The sequence below is a fragment of the Elaeis guineensis genome, chromosome 6, assembly GCF_000442705.2.
Source record: "Elaeis guineensis isolate ETL-2024a chromosome 6, EG11, whole genome shotgun sequence".
Classification (NCBI taxonomy): Eukaryota; Viridiplantae; Streptophyta; class Magnoliopsida; order Arecales; family Arecaceae; genus Elaeis; species Elaeis guineensis.
Genome location: NC_025998.2, coordinates 112,913,293 through 112,930,991, shown reverse-complemented (window position 1 = coordinate 112,930,991; position 17,699 = coordinate 112,913,293). Strand labels below are relative to the sequence as shown.

The 17,699-nt window shown below is 34.5% G+C and overlaps 1 pseudogene; it reads left to right on the top strand.

The window, feature by feature from the left end:
- The first annotated feature begins 243 nt into the window (after nucleotides 1–243).
- Nucleotides 244–341, top strand: LOC140859007 (small nucleolar RNA R71; annotated as a pseudogene).
- Nucleotides 342–17,699: the final 17,358 nt, after the last annotated feature.

Sequence of the window (17,699 nt, the reverse complement as noted above, 5' to 3'; positions counted from 1 at the left end):
TTTTGATGGATATCTATGGCATTTCCTACTTCATATATTCTACCTCTTTTTGGGTTTAACATGGGTTTATCTCTAATAGAGGCAGACATATGATGTAATGAATTTTTACTTAAAATTTCAAACAGTTGCCATGCCTCATCCTCACTTTTCAGCATGAATGTCCCACCGCATGATGCATCGACCATTTGTCGATGTCTTTCAGAGAGCCCATCATAAAAATATTGGATTAACTGCCACTTGGGTACAGCATGGTGGGGATATTTTCTAATAAGGTCCTTTAATCTCTCCCATGTTTCATGAAACATTTCTCCATCTAATTGGGAAAAACTAGTTATGACTTTCCTTATTTGATTAGTTTTTCCTATGGAAAAATATTTCTTGAGAAACTCTCCTTGCAGCTGGTCCCAGGTTGATATAGTCATGGAATCCAAAGTATGTAGCCAGTATTTGGCTTTGTCCTTAAGTGAAAAAGAGAATAATTTTAACCTAAGAGCATCATCGGAGAAGTTGTGAATTTTGACAGTTGAGCATATCTCAAGAAATTCTTCAAGATGTTTATAAGGGTCCTCATTACTAAGTCCATAAAATGAAGGTAACATTTGGATTATACTGGACTTAATTTCATATTGAGTGGCCTCCACAGGGGGCACTTGAATACAAGGAGAGTAGGTATATGTGGAAGGAGTAAAGTACTCCTTCAATTGCTTGGGTGGATCATTCTCCTGATTTCGGTCCATATTTTTACATCTGTTGGCTCTAAAGGTTCTTTCTATTTCTGGATCAAAAGGTTGGATTTCTGATCGTAACGATCTACGGCCAAGCATACACCTTACAATTATACTGTAGAGCAAACACAGAAAATTTTTCTTTTTATAATATATATTTTTATAATAAAGTGAGAAAAGAATGAAGAAAATATAAAGAGAAGAACCTAAGAATCTTAAATCTATGAAAATGGAGAAATTAGTTAATGTTTAGATGTTAATTGCAATCAACTTAAACAATCATAAACTCTCTATCCTAAGGTTAACTTAGATCTAGACAGCTCCTAACTTTCAAGACCGTCTTTGAGCACTCCAAGCTCAAGACTGACTAACTGACTCAGCCAGGTAAGCGTAAGATGTGGGAGGTTTCCTGCTCGTTGCTTTCCTTAGACACCAACTAAGTTGGCCAGGTCAGTCAACGGAACCAATTGAAAACCACTTTCTTTAACCACTTGCCTTAGACACCGAGCAATTAACCAATCCACACTCAGTTCAACTCTAGAGCTTTCTTATCCTATTGAGCTCGAAATTCCTAGGGCTGACGTCTAGTTGATTTTAGATTAAGGTCTAGGTTATGCAAATGCAAGGGAGTGATTTGTGGGCCAAGGAAGGGTGATCAAATCCCCACTTTATCTGGTTAATGGGTTATTGTCCTTAAGATTAATTATGGAGATGCAATGCAAAGAAACAAGATGTCCAATCAAGTTAGAAATTTTTATATTTGAGGTTACGCTATTTTAGTTAAGTGTTATGAAATGTCAGTGGCTTCTTTTTTTTTCAATTTTTTAATTCAATCGTGCCAAGATCTCCGACAACGGTGCCAAAATTTGATGCGTAGTCGTTGATAGCACCAAAAATAACTCTATTCACTACGTAGGTAGGATGAGTCGAGATCGTATCCTCAGGGACCTTGGGCTAAGTTGAGATTGCAAGATAAAAGAAAGAAACGTTTTTGATTTAGAAAATAAATTATCTTAAAATTGAGGTAATTAGAAAATAAAGAGCTCGGGAGTTTTGAATTACTTTGCACTAGCAGAGTTGTATCTCTTTTTTTTTTAATTAAATGGATGCGATTAATCTTAGAAAAAATATCTGTCTTTCCTCGGCACGTTCCGTACCCGTAAATCACGGTGCATCTCTGGAAAGTATTAGGTAAATAACTCTTCTTTCCTCGGTACGTCCCGTATCCGTAGATCACGATGCGTCTCCGAAAAGTAAAAGTTGTTCCTAATATTAATCTAACAAGAAAGCATAAATAAAAATATATAAAGGAGAGCAAATAAAGAACTCATGACAATTTAAATAAAAAGCATAATCTTTATTGCATATAAAGAAATACAGAAAAGTTTAGAACAATAAACCATCTCTGTGTCGTTACAAAATTTCTTCTCCACTCCCGAGACTGCTAGCCTAGCTGCTCATGAAGTAGTCCGTTTCTATTTCTCTATGCAAGGCTCTAGAAGAATTTCTGAGCTCCCCCTCTAATGGGAGTACAAAAACCTTTTTATAGGTATCAGAGGGAGAAGTTTTATATGGTTTTCCAATGTGGGACTAAAGAAAATACTAATGACTAAAGAATGGATGGATGAGATGAAAAGATCACAAACAGATAAAAAAATACAAAATTTTCCACTTGAGGTATTTCCAAATAAAAATTTTTTCCTTTAATTTGCTCGCCGCTGTGTCTGCGGTGCGCACGCCTGCTTGCGTCCGTCCGCCCACGTCCACGCTCACCCGTGCGCCCACGAGCTCACACCGCGTCCATCCCGTGCGCCTAGGAGCTCACGCTGCGTCCATCCCGCGCGCCCAGAAGAATTCAACGTGAACCAACTTTTTCATATTCCAAAAAAAAACTTTTATTTCTTCACAATAACATCTATATTCTTTTGGATTCCTTGCATAGTATCTTCATTTTCTATAATACCATATGCATCCTTCTTTTATTTTAATTTTATTTTAAGTCCAAATTTCTTCAAGCTTGAGTCTTTTTGATCTATGAATTGAACTCTTTGTATCGACGATCATCTTTCCTGTAAAACATAAAAAAAAATATCAAATTCTTAATAAATAAAATAAATTAAATATAATTTTTTACTTTAAATGACTTAAATTAAGTGTTTATCAACATCTTATGAGAGTTTCATTGAGTTTGATGCCAAAGTCTTCAAGTTATTGCTTAATCCATAAGATTTGAGTACAGCAACTTCTGACTGCAATATATTCGACCTCGACCATAGACAGTGCCACCGAATTTTACTTCTTGCTAAACTAAGAGATTAAGTTAACTCCTAAAAATTGACAAGTTTCACTAGTACTTTTTCTATCTAATCTATATCCAGTAAAATCGGCATCTGAATATCCTATTAAGTCAATTGATGAATCCTTAGAATACCATAATCCTAGAGTTTGTGTACCTTTTAAATATTTAAAAAAAAATTTAACTGTATTTAAATGTGATTTTTTTGGATTTGATTGAAAGTGAGCACGTAGACAAACATTAAACATAATATCTGGTCTACTAGCAGTTAAATACAATAAGGAATCAATCATGCGTCTATAAAATTTTGAGTTTATATTTTTACCTCCTTCATCCTTATCAAGCTTACATGATGGGCTTATGGGGGTACCAATTGCTTTGGAGCCCTTCATTCTAAATCTTTTGAGTAGTTCTCTTATGTACTTGCTTTGGGTGATGGAGATCTCTTCCTTTGTTTGTTTGATTTGGAGTCCGAGGAAGAATATAAGTTCTCCCATCATGCTCATTTCGAACTGTCCCTGCATGAGCTTAGCAAAATTTTGATAAAGAATTTTATTAGTAGACCCAAATATAATGTCATCAACGTATATTTGTATAACTAAGATATCATCACGATTTTTTTTAATGAAAAGGGTTGTATCTACATTTTCTTTTGAAAAATTATTATTAAGTAAGAATTTACTTAACCTTTCATATCAAACCCTAGGTGCTTATTTTAAACCATATAATAAATTATTTAATTTAAAAATATAATTAAAAAAAGCATGATTTTCAAAATCAGAGAGTTATTTTACATATACTTCTTCAGTAATATAACTATTTAGAAAAGCACTTTTGACATCCATTTGGAATAACTTAAAATTCATAAAGCATGCATATGCAAGTAAAAATCTAATTGCTTTTAATCTAGCAACAGGTGCAAAGGTCTCATCAAAATCAATTTCCTCTTCTTGATTATAATCCTTTGCAATCAATCTTGCTTTATTCCTAATTACATTTTTATGTTCATCTAATTTATTCCTATATACCTATTTTGTACCAATTATTGGATAATTTTTAGGTCTTGATACTAAAGTCCATACATTATTTTTTTTGAATTGATTAAGTTCCTTTTGCATTGTATTTATCTAATTATAATCTTTTTCAACTTCATCTATGGTTTTGGATTCAAAATGAGAAATAAATGCAAAATAATTGTATGCATCTCTAAGTGAAGAATAAATTCTTACTCCATGTGTAGGATCATCAATGATTAGTTCTTTGGGGTGATTGTGATCATACCTCTATTCTTTGGGTAGATCATTTGCACCTTGAGGTTGTTTTTGTTGTTCTTCACCTTCATCCTCTTGTTTGTTCTCATGTTCTTCTTCATTTTGGATTGTTGAGTCTTTTAGAGTGAGCTCCTTCATCCCTTCTATAAGAAGATCTGCATCATCAATATCTTCACTCTTCCTTGAAGGAAGATCATTAGTCTCATAAAAAACAACATGTATTGACTCCTCTACTACTAAAGTTCTTTTATTAAAAATTTTAAAAGCTTTGCTAGAAGAGGAGTAGCCAAGAAAAATGACTTCATCAGATTTTGCATCAAATTTTTTTAATCTCTCTTTACCATTGTTCAAAACAAAACATCGGCAATCAAAAATATGAAAAAAATACAATATTTGATTTTCTTCCTTTCCAAAGCTCACAGGGTATTTTCTTTAGAATTGGTCTAATTATAGTATGGTTTAAAATGTAACATGCCGTGTTAATTGCTTCCACCCAAAAGTATCTTGGAAGGTTGCTTTTACATAGCATAGTACAGGCCATTTCTTCAAGGGTTCTATTTTTCTTTTTTACTACCTCATTTTGTTGGAGTGTCCTAGGTGCTGAAAAGTTGTGGTCAATGCCTTTTCATCATAAAACTTTTCACAATCTTGATTTTCAAATTCGGTTCCATGATCACTTCGAATATTTTGAATTAAAAAATCTTTTTCATTAGTAACTCTTCGATAAAATTTTGAGAATACATGAAAAGTTTCATCCTTATGTGCCAAAAAAAAATTCATGTATAACGAGAGAAATCATCAATAATTACAAAGTCATATCATTTTTTTACCTAAACTAATAGTTCTAGTGGGTCCAAATAAATTCATGTGCAATAATTTTAATGGTCTAGAAGTTGAAACAATATTTTTAGATTTGAATGAGATTTTTATTTGTTTATCTAATTATCATGCATCACAAATTCTATCATTTCTAAAATTCAATTTAGGTAAACTGGTAGCCAATTCTTTTTTAATAAGTTTTGAAAGTGAATGCATGCTAATATGTGCAAGCCTACAGTGCCAAAACCAACTAGTCTCATTAATTTTGGTATTCAAAGCTACTAGGCATTGCATGTTTGTCTTAGAAAGATCATTCAAATCTATCATATAAATATTACCATGTCTATGCCCAACAAATTTAATGCCTACATCATTGTGACTAGTTACTATACATAATGAAGATTCAAAAATAACTTTGTACCCCTTATCATAGAATTGACTAATACTTAATAGATTATGTTTCAAACCATCTATTAATAAAATATTTTCAATATATTTGGAGGGAATGATACCAATGTTACCTATACCGATGATCTTTCCTTTGCTATTATCTCCAAAGGTGACCATCCCTCCATCTTTTGCATCAAATATGATGAATTGGGATTCATCACCGGTCATGTATCTTGAGCACCCACTATTAAGATACTATTTTCGATTTTTTCCTTGGGATGCAAGACACACTTACATACAAAAATCAAATTTTGACTTTAGGTACCTAAGTTTTCTTGAATCCTTTTTGGTTAGTCACAATGGTTCCTTTTGGAATCCATATTTTCTTCACATTAGAATTTTTAGATTTGCTAGATAAATATGTATAGGATTTGTATCCTACTTTATCAAATTTAAAGTAAGTAATATTTAAAAATTTATTGCTTGATGAGTCCACATAAATGTGTTTCAGAAATTTTTATTTCTTTAAAGGGTTGTAGCCAAGACCGGCTTTATCATAAATGGTCTTTTGATTATCAAGTATCATTTAAAGTTTAGTTAAACTAAGAGTGAACTTTTCTACCATAGATTTTAACTTAGCAATTTTATTTTTTAAGTTTAGATTTTCTTATGTTAAGACCAATTTTTTATTTGAAATAATCTCATTTTCTTTTAGTAAAGATTGATATTTTAATTTTAATTCTTTATTCTTTATCCCTAACTTCTTTAGATCATCAACTAGATCATAAAATACTTCTTGAAATTTTTTAAAAGTAAAGTCATTAGGAGTTTCAGCGTTTACATCATTTTCATGTGTCATAAGGTACAAGTTGGCTTGTTCATGTGAATCTTCTTCTTCGGAGCTTGACTCATCACTATCACTCCATGTAGCTACCATAGTCTTTTTCTTGTACTTCTTGAGATCCTTCTTAAGTTGTGGACATTCGGACCTAAAGTATCCTGACTTCTTACATTCATAACAAATAAGGGGCTGCTTCTTATCATTCTCCTTGCTATGCTTCCCTTTTGTAGGTGGCCTCTTCCTCATTTCTTATTTTTTTTTTTCAAAAATCTTTTAAACTTTCTAGTGATGAGGGCTATTTCTTTATTTTGCTCTTCATTTTCTATTTCATCGGATTTCTCATCGAGTTGAGCAGTGGATTTAAGGATGATTGTCCTCTTCTTCTTGACATCTTCTTCTTGATATTGTTTCATGCTTAACTCATATGTCATTAGCGATCTTAGAAGCTCCTCCAAGGATAAAAGATTCAAATCTTTGGCTTCTTGGATTGCGGTCACTTTGGCCTTCCAAGTCTTTGGTAAAGACTTAAGAATCTTTCTCATAAGATCACTGTTAGAATAAAACTTACTAAGATATTTTAGACTATTAATAATATCTGTAAAATAAGTAAATATTTTAGTTATTGATTTATCATGCTCTATTTTAAAGAGTTCATATTTGTGCACAAGCATGTTAATTTTTGATCCCTTAACTTGATTAGTGCCTTCATGTGTTACTTCTAATCTATCCCATATTTTCTTAGCCAACATGCATGTTGAAATACGATTAAATTCATTAGCATCTAAAGTATAATATAAAATATTCATGACTTTAGCATTGACTTGAGCCATTTTTTTGTCAATCTCATCCCATTCTCTTTCGGATTTGATTGATTCTACACCATCAATTATCTTAATGGGTATGTGTGGTCCATTAACTATGATACTCCACATATCATAGTCAAGTATTTGAATAAAAATTTTCATCCGAGCTTTTCAATAGGTGTAGTTTGACCCATTGAAAAATAAAGATTGGTTTGTGGACTGCCCCTCGACAAGTGAAGCACCAACTTGAGTTACCATAGATCTTTAGCTCTTTGATGGTTAAATCAAAGTAGGGCTAGAGCATCGAGCTCTGATACCACTTATTACCCAGCTATGCAACTCAAGAGGGGAGGTGAATTAGATTTTTAAAATTTTAAAGCTAATTTAGAACCACAAGGATTAAATAATGATAAGCAAGCTATATGTAGTAAGTGATTTAAGCAAGGTGTAGAAGTGAGATGCAAGAATACAAGAAAATAAAAAAATTTAGAAAGAGAGCAAGTAAGCACACTACAAACAATCAAGGTTTATTGTGATTCGGTACCAACCTTGCACCTACATCCACTCTTCAAGCATCTCTTGAGAATTTAAATCCACTAAAATATATTCAACAAGAATACAACGTCGGTACCTCTAACTCTAGCTATCCCAAATTAGAACACTTATTTTTCAGGTACAAGCTAATCCAATACAATCCGATTCAAGGTTCAGATCAATCTATCTAAGTTTTGAAATTCTTCCAAAACTAAAGATCAAGACAAAAATAGAGTATAAAAGTTAATCACACGAAAATATAAGTTTAGTTCTTTTAATGAGCAAATAAAATTTTAAATACACTTTACACAACAAGAAAGAAGCTTTTCTGATTTTCCTTAAGGTTGTTGAAGACTTGAATGAGCTCTTGAGGGGTTGGTGAACTTGAAATGAAAGCTTCTTTAACTTGAAGAGGACTTTTTGCTTAGGACTGAAATGAATGCTTGAATCTTCTTTTTATTTTTCCTCCTTTAAGTGTCTTTATATCTTCAATAGATAGTGGAGAGTAATCTGGGTAGGATTAGAGTCGTTGGAGTGCATTAAATGAACAATAAATATGATCAAAACGAGCTGAAAAATTAACCATTACGGAGATTTTTCATCGCAGGGGTCGACTCATAGGGTCATCCCCTGCACAGAGGTCGACCCTATGAGTCAACCTCTATGGCGTAGAACAGAAAGTGACTGTTCTATATTTTTGACTTGTACGGACAACAGAGGTCGATCCCTAGGATCGTCTCCTTTGAGTGTGCCAGCCAAAAATAGCTTGCCGTTCAGTCCCTTTTGACAGGAAGATCCTAGGGATCGATCTTTTTCTTTAAACTTGATTTTCTCTCAAAATATATATCCAAAAAATATGAAATTATCTTCAATAGATTACAAATCTTTCATTCTTGCTCTTGAGACTTTCTAATCAGAACTTGATAAAATTATGATTTTATCTCTGAAATACAATAAATCTTTTTTCAAGCCAAAATCATTAGTAATCCCCTCAAATATTTTGTAATCTTCAAAATCAATTCATGGAGCAACACATATATTTATTTGTCTTTTGATTGGCTCATCTTGAAGCTGAAGTGAAGGAACAAACCCATTTTACATTACAACAAGATGGTGATTCTTTATGAAAATGATAGGGCAATGGGAGATAATGCTGAGATTGTAAAAGAGCTAAAACATCGATAATTCTCAATGATAGAGGATGATTTCATCAATACCATTGATGGTGTTGATCATTTGATTTCTCAGAATGAGATGATCATTAAGAATATAGGTGATAACATGGAATTTGATGAGCAATAAGAAGTGCATTCTCATACTCCACAAGGTGCAACAACTTCAAAAATAAAAAAAAAGTAAAGTGTCGAAGGAAGAGAAGGAGCTTGGAGGTATCAGAGAGATAATTGATATTGTGGCTAAGGCAATCAAACAGGGAAATGAGGTAATTCGTGAAGAAAATCAAATTTTTAAGAATGTCTTTCAACAACTTCCAATTCAAAAGGATGAAACTTATAAACTTCTTGTCGACTTGACCATTGCATCTGAACATCTGACAGATGTTTATTTTTTCTTTATTGAGCATCCAATAAGTTGAGAGGAATATTGGGTTTTCCAATAAAAAAGAAGAAAGATGTGTTGATGTGAATGATTTTTGGTTGATGCATTGAAGCAAATGATTTTTGATTGATGGAAAAAGAAGTGTTGATGCAAAGTGTTGATGTTTTTCTTTTTGTTGGTTATTTATGATACTAATTTAGTATTTTGAAACCTATATTGTTAAATATTTTTTCATGAATTGGTTAAATTATGTGTAGATTGGTTTTGACTTCACAACTTCGTTTTATTATAGCACTAGCATTCTGTTAATAATTTTTTATTTTATCATAAATTATGCATTAATTTTGGGTAATCATTGTCTATGATCTTGAAATACATAAAAAGGATATAATGATCTTTTTGATTTAAAATACCTATCCTCTTTCTCCTTTCCTTTTCCTTACGAGGGCTATCCAAACGAAGGTGATGTTTCTCCTCTTTTTCCCTCTCCTTCTCTTCATTTCCTTTCCTTGCCTTTTCTTTCCCTTACGAGGGCTATCCAAACAAAGCATTAGCGCACATATGGTTAACCCAAGCTTGGACTGAGACCCAGGTCCATATCTGATTAAGGTTTTAGAAAATGGCTAGCACTCCAAGAGCGAAAATATATAGTTACCATAGGAAAGTGGAAAGTTTCAAAATAGAAAATAAAGAAAGGTTGAAGACCATTTTCTGGCCAATTATTCCTTCTGGAGATTCCCAAAATTCAAAACTAATTGTAAAGGCTGTTTTGGGGATCAAAACGGCCATGAAAGTTTAGTTGCAATTAATATAAACATTGTTGAAGTTGCAAAGCAAATGTTATAATCCAAAGGACTTCTATGTGATAGGCACTTCAATTGATGGTTGCTTGAATTTTATCGATAATTTCTCATGTGAACTTCCAAGGTGTTAAAGTAGTGTGGGACCCATGCTACATGACGGGACTGCTTAAAATATGAAGAAAAAATAAATATTATGATTTTTTATTAATTAATATAGATATTATATACAATTTTGTTCTAGAAATTTATCTGAACTTTAAATGTTGTTGAAAGTAGTTTTTTTCACTAATGCAAAAAAATGAAAAGCAAGTATTGAATAAGTATGTTATAAATCTTTGTGTATGTCACAATGATTTTAGTCAATTCTAAATTACCTGATGCAAAAATTTTCACTACCTAGATTTATACTTGTTCTTTGAAAAGAAAATATTAAATTAATATTTTAAAAAATAATAAATAGATAATGAGATATCCATAAACAAAAGTTTGGTACCGAATTATGCTGCACATTGTCTTAGCTTGAGTAGATTCATGAAAAAGTTCAAAATAAATTTATTTTTTAGAAGTTGCAATTGATCTTTTCTTTAGAACTTATGACAAAAAAGATTTCTAATTAATTTATAAATATCAATAAAAATTTATACATGTATGCAAACACACATACATGCATGAATCATAATTTTAATTAACATATTTTTTCTTGGAAAGAAGAAAAATATCAAAATACATGTAAAAATTTTTTGTACATAAAGTGTAAAATAATTTTTTAAAAGAAAAAAAAATATTTTTTAGATAAGTCATACATAAAAGAAATTATGCGAATGCTCATATAGAAACTTTAACTTTACTTATATAAAGATAACCCTATAAAAACATATGAGGACATCCACATGAAAAGCAATACTTTTCCTTCCATGCAGTTGTCCCCATATTTTCTTTATGCGGCTCACCCTCTTTTAAAATTCCTAACCATTTATTCTCTCATCCACCCTCACCTATCTAGTGTGCACCTCTTTTTTTCCCGAAATACTTCTCCTTTTTCCCCTTTCTTTCCCCCATCCCATGCTGATCTATCAACTCTTCCATCATCCTCTTTCACTCCCTCTTTTCCTCTTCTAACCCCCCTCCATCTCTTCTTTCCTGACCCTTTCCCTCATCTCCCGCTGCTCCATTCTTTCTTCTTCCAATATCCCATTCCCTTTTCCCCCAACTGATCACTCATTAATCTATACTTCATGGAATCATTTCCTTCACCTGGCAACGTATTGCATCACGCTAGTCTGCCGCCGCTCTCCAATCACCTTCATCATCAATGTCCTGTATCAGACTGATGTCCAATCTCCTTCCATATAAGTTTTCTAACTTCGATTTTTTTGGCTTTCCTAATTCTATTTCTCAACTCCTTTGTGATCTATTCCTCTCTATTTTTCCTTTTCTTTTTTTTTCTCCTTTTGATCATCTTTTCCACCCCTCTGCAATTCTAACCCTAACCCTAGTCCAACTTAAATCCTATTCCTAACCTTAATCCAAACCCTAATTCTAACTCAAATTCTAACTCTAATAACCCTAACTCTAACCCAAATCCCAATCCTAATCCAACCATAACCCTAATCCTACCCTGAGCCATAACCCAAACTCTAACCCTAAACTTAACCCCAAACCTAAAACCCAAGTTGAAACCCTAATCCATAATCCACTAGTGCACTCCATTAGCTCAAAACTCAAAACCAATAACCCAAACCTGGCAACCAAATAATCCAAACCCAATAACCAAAAGCCATTAAGCTGTTAACCCATCAACTCAAAATCCAATAATGTGAGCCTATTAACCACTAATTCAAAATCGTTATTTCAAACCCATTAGCCCAATCAATAACCTAAACCCATTACCCTAATCCATGATCATCTTTTTCCTCTCTATCGAATCATCACTCGATCTCCTAGCTTTTTTTTCCCTCCTCTCGATTGCTCACCCAATTCCTTAACTATACTCACCCTCTTCTATTCAGAGATTTGAATTGGGAAATTGTTGCATCTACAGTAGTAGCCATTCCAAATCCTTTCCTCCAAATGATATTTTTTTTAGCCTTCCTATGGAAGGCTACCCAAATCATGGTAGCAACCTTTCAGGCACTATTTAACTAAGAGTGGAAGGCATCCACAGCCATCTCAAGTGTCTCCCTCAAGTGATGTTTTAATCAGGATTTGGAAGATCACCCAAACTAAGGCAGCATTTCCTTATACCTTCTCACGTGATGTTCATCTGAAATTGGAAAGTTGCCAAATTGAAACAAGCAACTTCCCAACAGACTAATGCGAAAATTCAGAAATTAACAAAAAAGGATTTGAACTTACCTCTACTCCTTAAGCTCTTCCAATGCCACTGTCTCTTCCATCTATGATACTACTTCTTTCGTGCTATGGCTTCACATATCCATAGATAAAATGGCCGAGGGATGAGGATGAAATGATCTAGATTTGACCATCTATTTGTTCAATCTCTTTTTTTTTTCCTAAGATCAAAAGTTCCATTCCGCCATTTAAATCAAATTAAGTGGACCATCCTATTAAGCATCAAAATTCTTTTCTCCCTTTAAATGCACTCTCTCTCTCTCCTAATAATAAGGTAAGAGCCATCTTTGCCCCATCCTGTCAATGAAGTCTTTTTTTCCTAACCTATGTCTATCCTATTAAGGAAAGTCATTTTTTTTTCTTTCCTCATTTCCTTCCATAGATGGAAACATGAACAGACCATGTGGGATGCTGATGTGGTTCAAAAAGGTTGTCATTAACTGGTGATGGGATGGGCTGATGGTGTGGGTGTTGCAGCTGAGGAAAGAGACTATAGTTTGGATGCCTCGATTAAATACACTGACAGTTATTTTCTCTATACCCACTATAGCAACATATTATTTATTCTCTAAGAGAGAAGAAGACAATTATCTTTTATACAACTATAGCTAATTATTTTTTTTGAGCATGTGGCGGTTCTTTTATACAAATATGGCTAATTTGTTTTCCTAAGAACTACAACTACGAAATGAGACTTTAGAGCTCCTAAAGTGGTGACATGAGTCATGAAAAGAGAGCTCTGAACTCCCCTTTTATGTATAGAAAGATTAACAATTTCATATGCAATGTATGAAAGAGCTATCTTTTAATGAAAGCCTTTTAAAAAATTGCATGTGGTGATGTGTAGAATTTATAGAATTTGAACTCTTTTATACATAAATCATCTACGGACTCATTGATGCCATGGTCCTTTCACACCTGAGACACAATATCCTTAGTTTCTTGGTTCTAATCAAGTTGCTTGATATTCTGGCAAAATATTCAACAATATGCTAAGAGTGACACTCAAAGTAGCTTCGAATGCAATGTTTATTAAGCAGGTACCAATGAAGGAGGTCGAGGAACCCTTTTGATCCATTGTAAAGGATGATGCCCCCAGACTAGAATTGGGCTCAGGCTAGCTCGACTTCAAATTGGAATACGGACTGGCCCAAAAAAGTTCAGACTAAATTTAGACCTAATCATAGGGTCCATTTGTCTTTCAGATTGGGCTCAGATATACCTTTGGCCAGACTCAAGCCCAAATCTGAATTCAGGCTGGTTCAACATCTGAAATATCGATCCGAGTCCAATCCCTAGCCATTAGCCATAGGCCCATAAGTATAAGGCCTGATTACAATCATGGCTTATCCAGTTAAGGACTTAGGTTAGAGGTTAATTGATTTTAGTCTTCAGATAGACTTAAGAGTTAACAATGACTCCGATAGAATCATAGAATCCCCAATTCCCAATTTGGCTTTTGCTAATCATTCTCTCTAGGGTTCTGAAGTTCTCTCCAACTCGAGTGCTGGTTGACCACTCCAAGGTTCGATCCGGCAATCCCTCATCCCCATTTGCAGGTTGGCACTCCAAGATCTTCATCCATCAAACCTCTGTTCATAGTTCTGTGAAGATACCATGATTTCTTTAGTTCACAGTTTAGCCTATGATCCAATGCCATTTTTTGATTATGATGTTATCATGTTTCTAAGTTCTAACTTGATATTTTTGGTTAAGTGAAAGACTAACATATATCGTCCATTCGCTCATACAAGATTAATCTATAATAATAGCAATTTATAACAGTTTTTCACTTGCATGGTGCTTATTTTGTTTCATTTTTTAGTGCTTCATAAGGCATCTTCTTTTTGGCTATCTTTTCTCTTGCTTCTCTGAAACTTACCAAACTTAAATTATGAAATGCCAGCAAAAATTTTAATGAGGTTTTCGACTTACTTATTTGCCTCACTTTCAAACATTTTTCTATCATTTTTTTCAAAGTTAAAAGTGCCAACAATATATGTGCGAGAGCCTAGGCTTCCAAAATGACCAAGTTAAAGATGACAGAATTAGGATTATATTAATTTTAAGGCCAATATGAGAGTTGACTTCTCTCAAATTTAGATCCCTTATCTTCTTGTCTAAGGTTATACCATCCCATGAATAGCTTGGGTGGTGGAATTATTCATTCATCACATGGTTGATAGCTAGGACCATGTCTGAGGATCAAAAAAAAAAAAGTTTGCAAAAGGTCTAAATAACTTGTTCTTAAATATGTTATTTTCTAATTTCAATAATTTAGTCCATGCAATTTACCAAAAAATGAAAAATCCTAAACATCTTTCTCGATACTGGGTCCCATACGTTGCATGAACAGCCAATACTCTAACTGGCCCCTATAATTTATGGGTAAAATAATATTTGTAAGGATTTATATCAACTTGAATGCTTGATATCTTCAAATATAATCTTCCTTCCTGAAGGTTCCCTTGAGAGACCTCTCCTATTTGTACAGCCCGACACCTTCTAGACAGATTGAGGCCGTCTGGATTTCAAGAGTTGCTACTCATCCTAAGATGTGAACCTTTCTTTGAAAGCTTGTCTGGGATCAGCTTCCTACTCAAATTTTACTCAGGGAGAGAAGCATGGAGGTTCCAACCTTGCATCCAGTTTACAGGGTGAAGGATGAGTCAGTGGAGCATACTATCCTACACTGCCCTAGGGCAAGGGTGATCTGGAGACAGGTGGGTGATTATCCTTGGGAGTTGAGTACTGATCCTTGATTGGCATCCTTCCTAGGCTTGATCCATTAGATTATCGCTAACAGGATGTCTATTATTGGTGGACGGATGGCTTATATTACTTACCAGATCTGGCTGTCCAGCAACAACCTTGTCTTTGATGGTGAGATGATTTCTGCTCATCGGGTGCTGGAGAAAGCTGTTTGTTAAGCTCAGGAGTACTATCAGTTTGATACTGCTGCTTCATCCCTTGACATTCTCGATCTCTAGAGCTCTCTAGCTATTCTGACGGTGACCCATAGGGTTCTTAATTTTTATTTCCTGGGAGCCCCCAACCCTAGGGTTTGTTAAAGTGAACTTCAATCTTAGTGTCAGAGATGGCCGGGATGGAGTTGGCTTTGTCATCCATGACCCAGATGGGAGACTTTTGGTGGCTGGTGGTTCTCACCTCTTTGAGCTTTTGGTCTCGACTGTGGAGCTTCATGCTGCTTGGGCTGGTGTCACCTTTATTAGACAGTAGCTTCAGATAGAGAAGATTTTTCTGGAGGATGACTCTGCTACTGTCATTTTGTGGATCTAAGGGAAGGCTCGGTAGCTTGATGGTCATCCACTTATCCGAGATATTAGGGCCTTCCTTCGCGAGCTGCTGCAGTGAGAGTCCGACATGTCTATAGAGAGGCGAACACTGTAGCAAATTAGATGGTGACTTTTATTATTGAGCACTCCGACAATTGACTGTGGAGACAGGACAAGGTCTGCCCACAGGTTCTACGAAATTTTATGTATCTTGATCTATTAGGCTGCTTTCACACTAGATTAGTGTGACTACCCATTTGTACCAAAAAAAAAAGTTGGCAAGGTGGGATGGGTCATGAGCTTGTGGTAATTATTTATGGCCTACGGTTACTGAACTGGGCTAGAATGAGGAGCTTTCATCTTCCTTTATTGACTGATTGTTTGATGCATGGGCTAGCCCAATCAGGCTTGGGCTCAGGTTGGGCTGAATGGCTATCCTCCACTTTTGTTTAGAAGATATTGGGCTATTGTCTACCATGAGCGTGTGGTGGTTGTCCAGTAGTTCTTTAGCAATGTGTTGATGCTGGAAACTTGAAAGCAGACCTACATCACATTGATTTTGAAGAGATATAATGCCTTTGAGCCCAACCACTATCGACTGATCGACCTCTACAACATGCTATATAAGTGTTGCTCCTAGATTGATTTTGATGATTACAAAGCAGATTGAAGGGATACAAATAATTTTAAAATGAAAAAGTCCTTATGCTCTTCAAGGGCAAAATCATAATTTTACTAAAATCCTGATTTGATAGTACCATTTGGTAGAACAAATGATTTGAAATCTATTGGTGAAAATTTCATTGTGTTTGGACTTATATTTTTGAAGTTATGAAGGTTTGAAGTGCATGAGTCGACTCATGAGTCAACTTATGGCACTGTGAGCTGATTGGCACGCAAAAATTCTCCTTGGCATGCTAGTTTTCTAGCTTGGCACGACCTGTGAGTCGACTCATGAGTCGACCCACAAGGCATGAGTCGACTCATGAGTCGACCCCTGCTAATTTGAGCCAAGAATTTCCAGAAACGCATTCTCTGATTTTTGCAACAGAGGTCGACTCATGAGTCGACCCCTGAAGCATGAGTCGACTCATGAGTCGACCCCTGCGACGGGAAATGTCAGCAACGGCTATTTTTTTGCCCGTTTTAATTGCCATTTATGCTTCCTAAAAATCCTCTAACGGCTCTTTATCTACCTAAATTATTTTCTCTTGCTTCTAATGCTACAAAATGCTTTAAATGGTGAAAGAAATTACAGATTAAATAGCGGATCAAATGTGAAATCAAAAGAAGAGAAGAAGTAGAGAAGAATAGAAGAAAGGATCCGAAATTTGCAAGAAAAAGCCTGAGATCAACGAAAAATCCAAAAAGAAAAAGAGAGAGGATCCACAATATACCAGAGAGATTGTGAAAGAGAAAAGCAAGATCTTTCAAGGAGAGAATTCTTCACGCCTATTGTTTCAACCTTGATCTAGAGATCGTTCAAAGCTTTCAAGAGATCTTCAATCAACAATCAACCTCTTCTCAAGCATTCAAGCGTTCATCCACTTTGAGAAAATCCGAAAAAGGGGTTCTTCATTTGAGTAAAGCTTTTATTGTTATATTCGCTCATTTAAGGAGCTGTTATTGTATTAATCTGTGCTCAAAATTTTCTTACTCTTTGTGAGTTTTTGTTCTTATTTTTGGAGGATTTCCAAAACAAGGAAAGGTTGATCCGAACCTGAAATCGGAGTATTTTGGGTTTACTTGTACCTGGAAAACAAGTGATCTAGCTTGGGATAGCTGGTGTCGGAGTTTCCGACGTTTTGTATTCGGGTTGAATACAAAGGATAGTGGATTGAAATTCCCAAGTAGGATCTTGGGGAGTGGATGTAGGTGCAAGGTTAGCACCGAACCACTATAAATCCTTGTGTTTGTGGTGTGCTTTATCGCTTCACTTTATTTCTTTATTATATTCTTGCATTCCTGCTTTAGGTAATTAATATTGAATTAAAGTCTTTGTTTTGATCTTC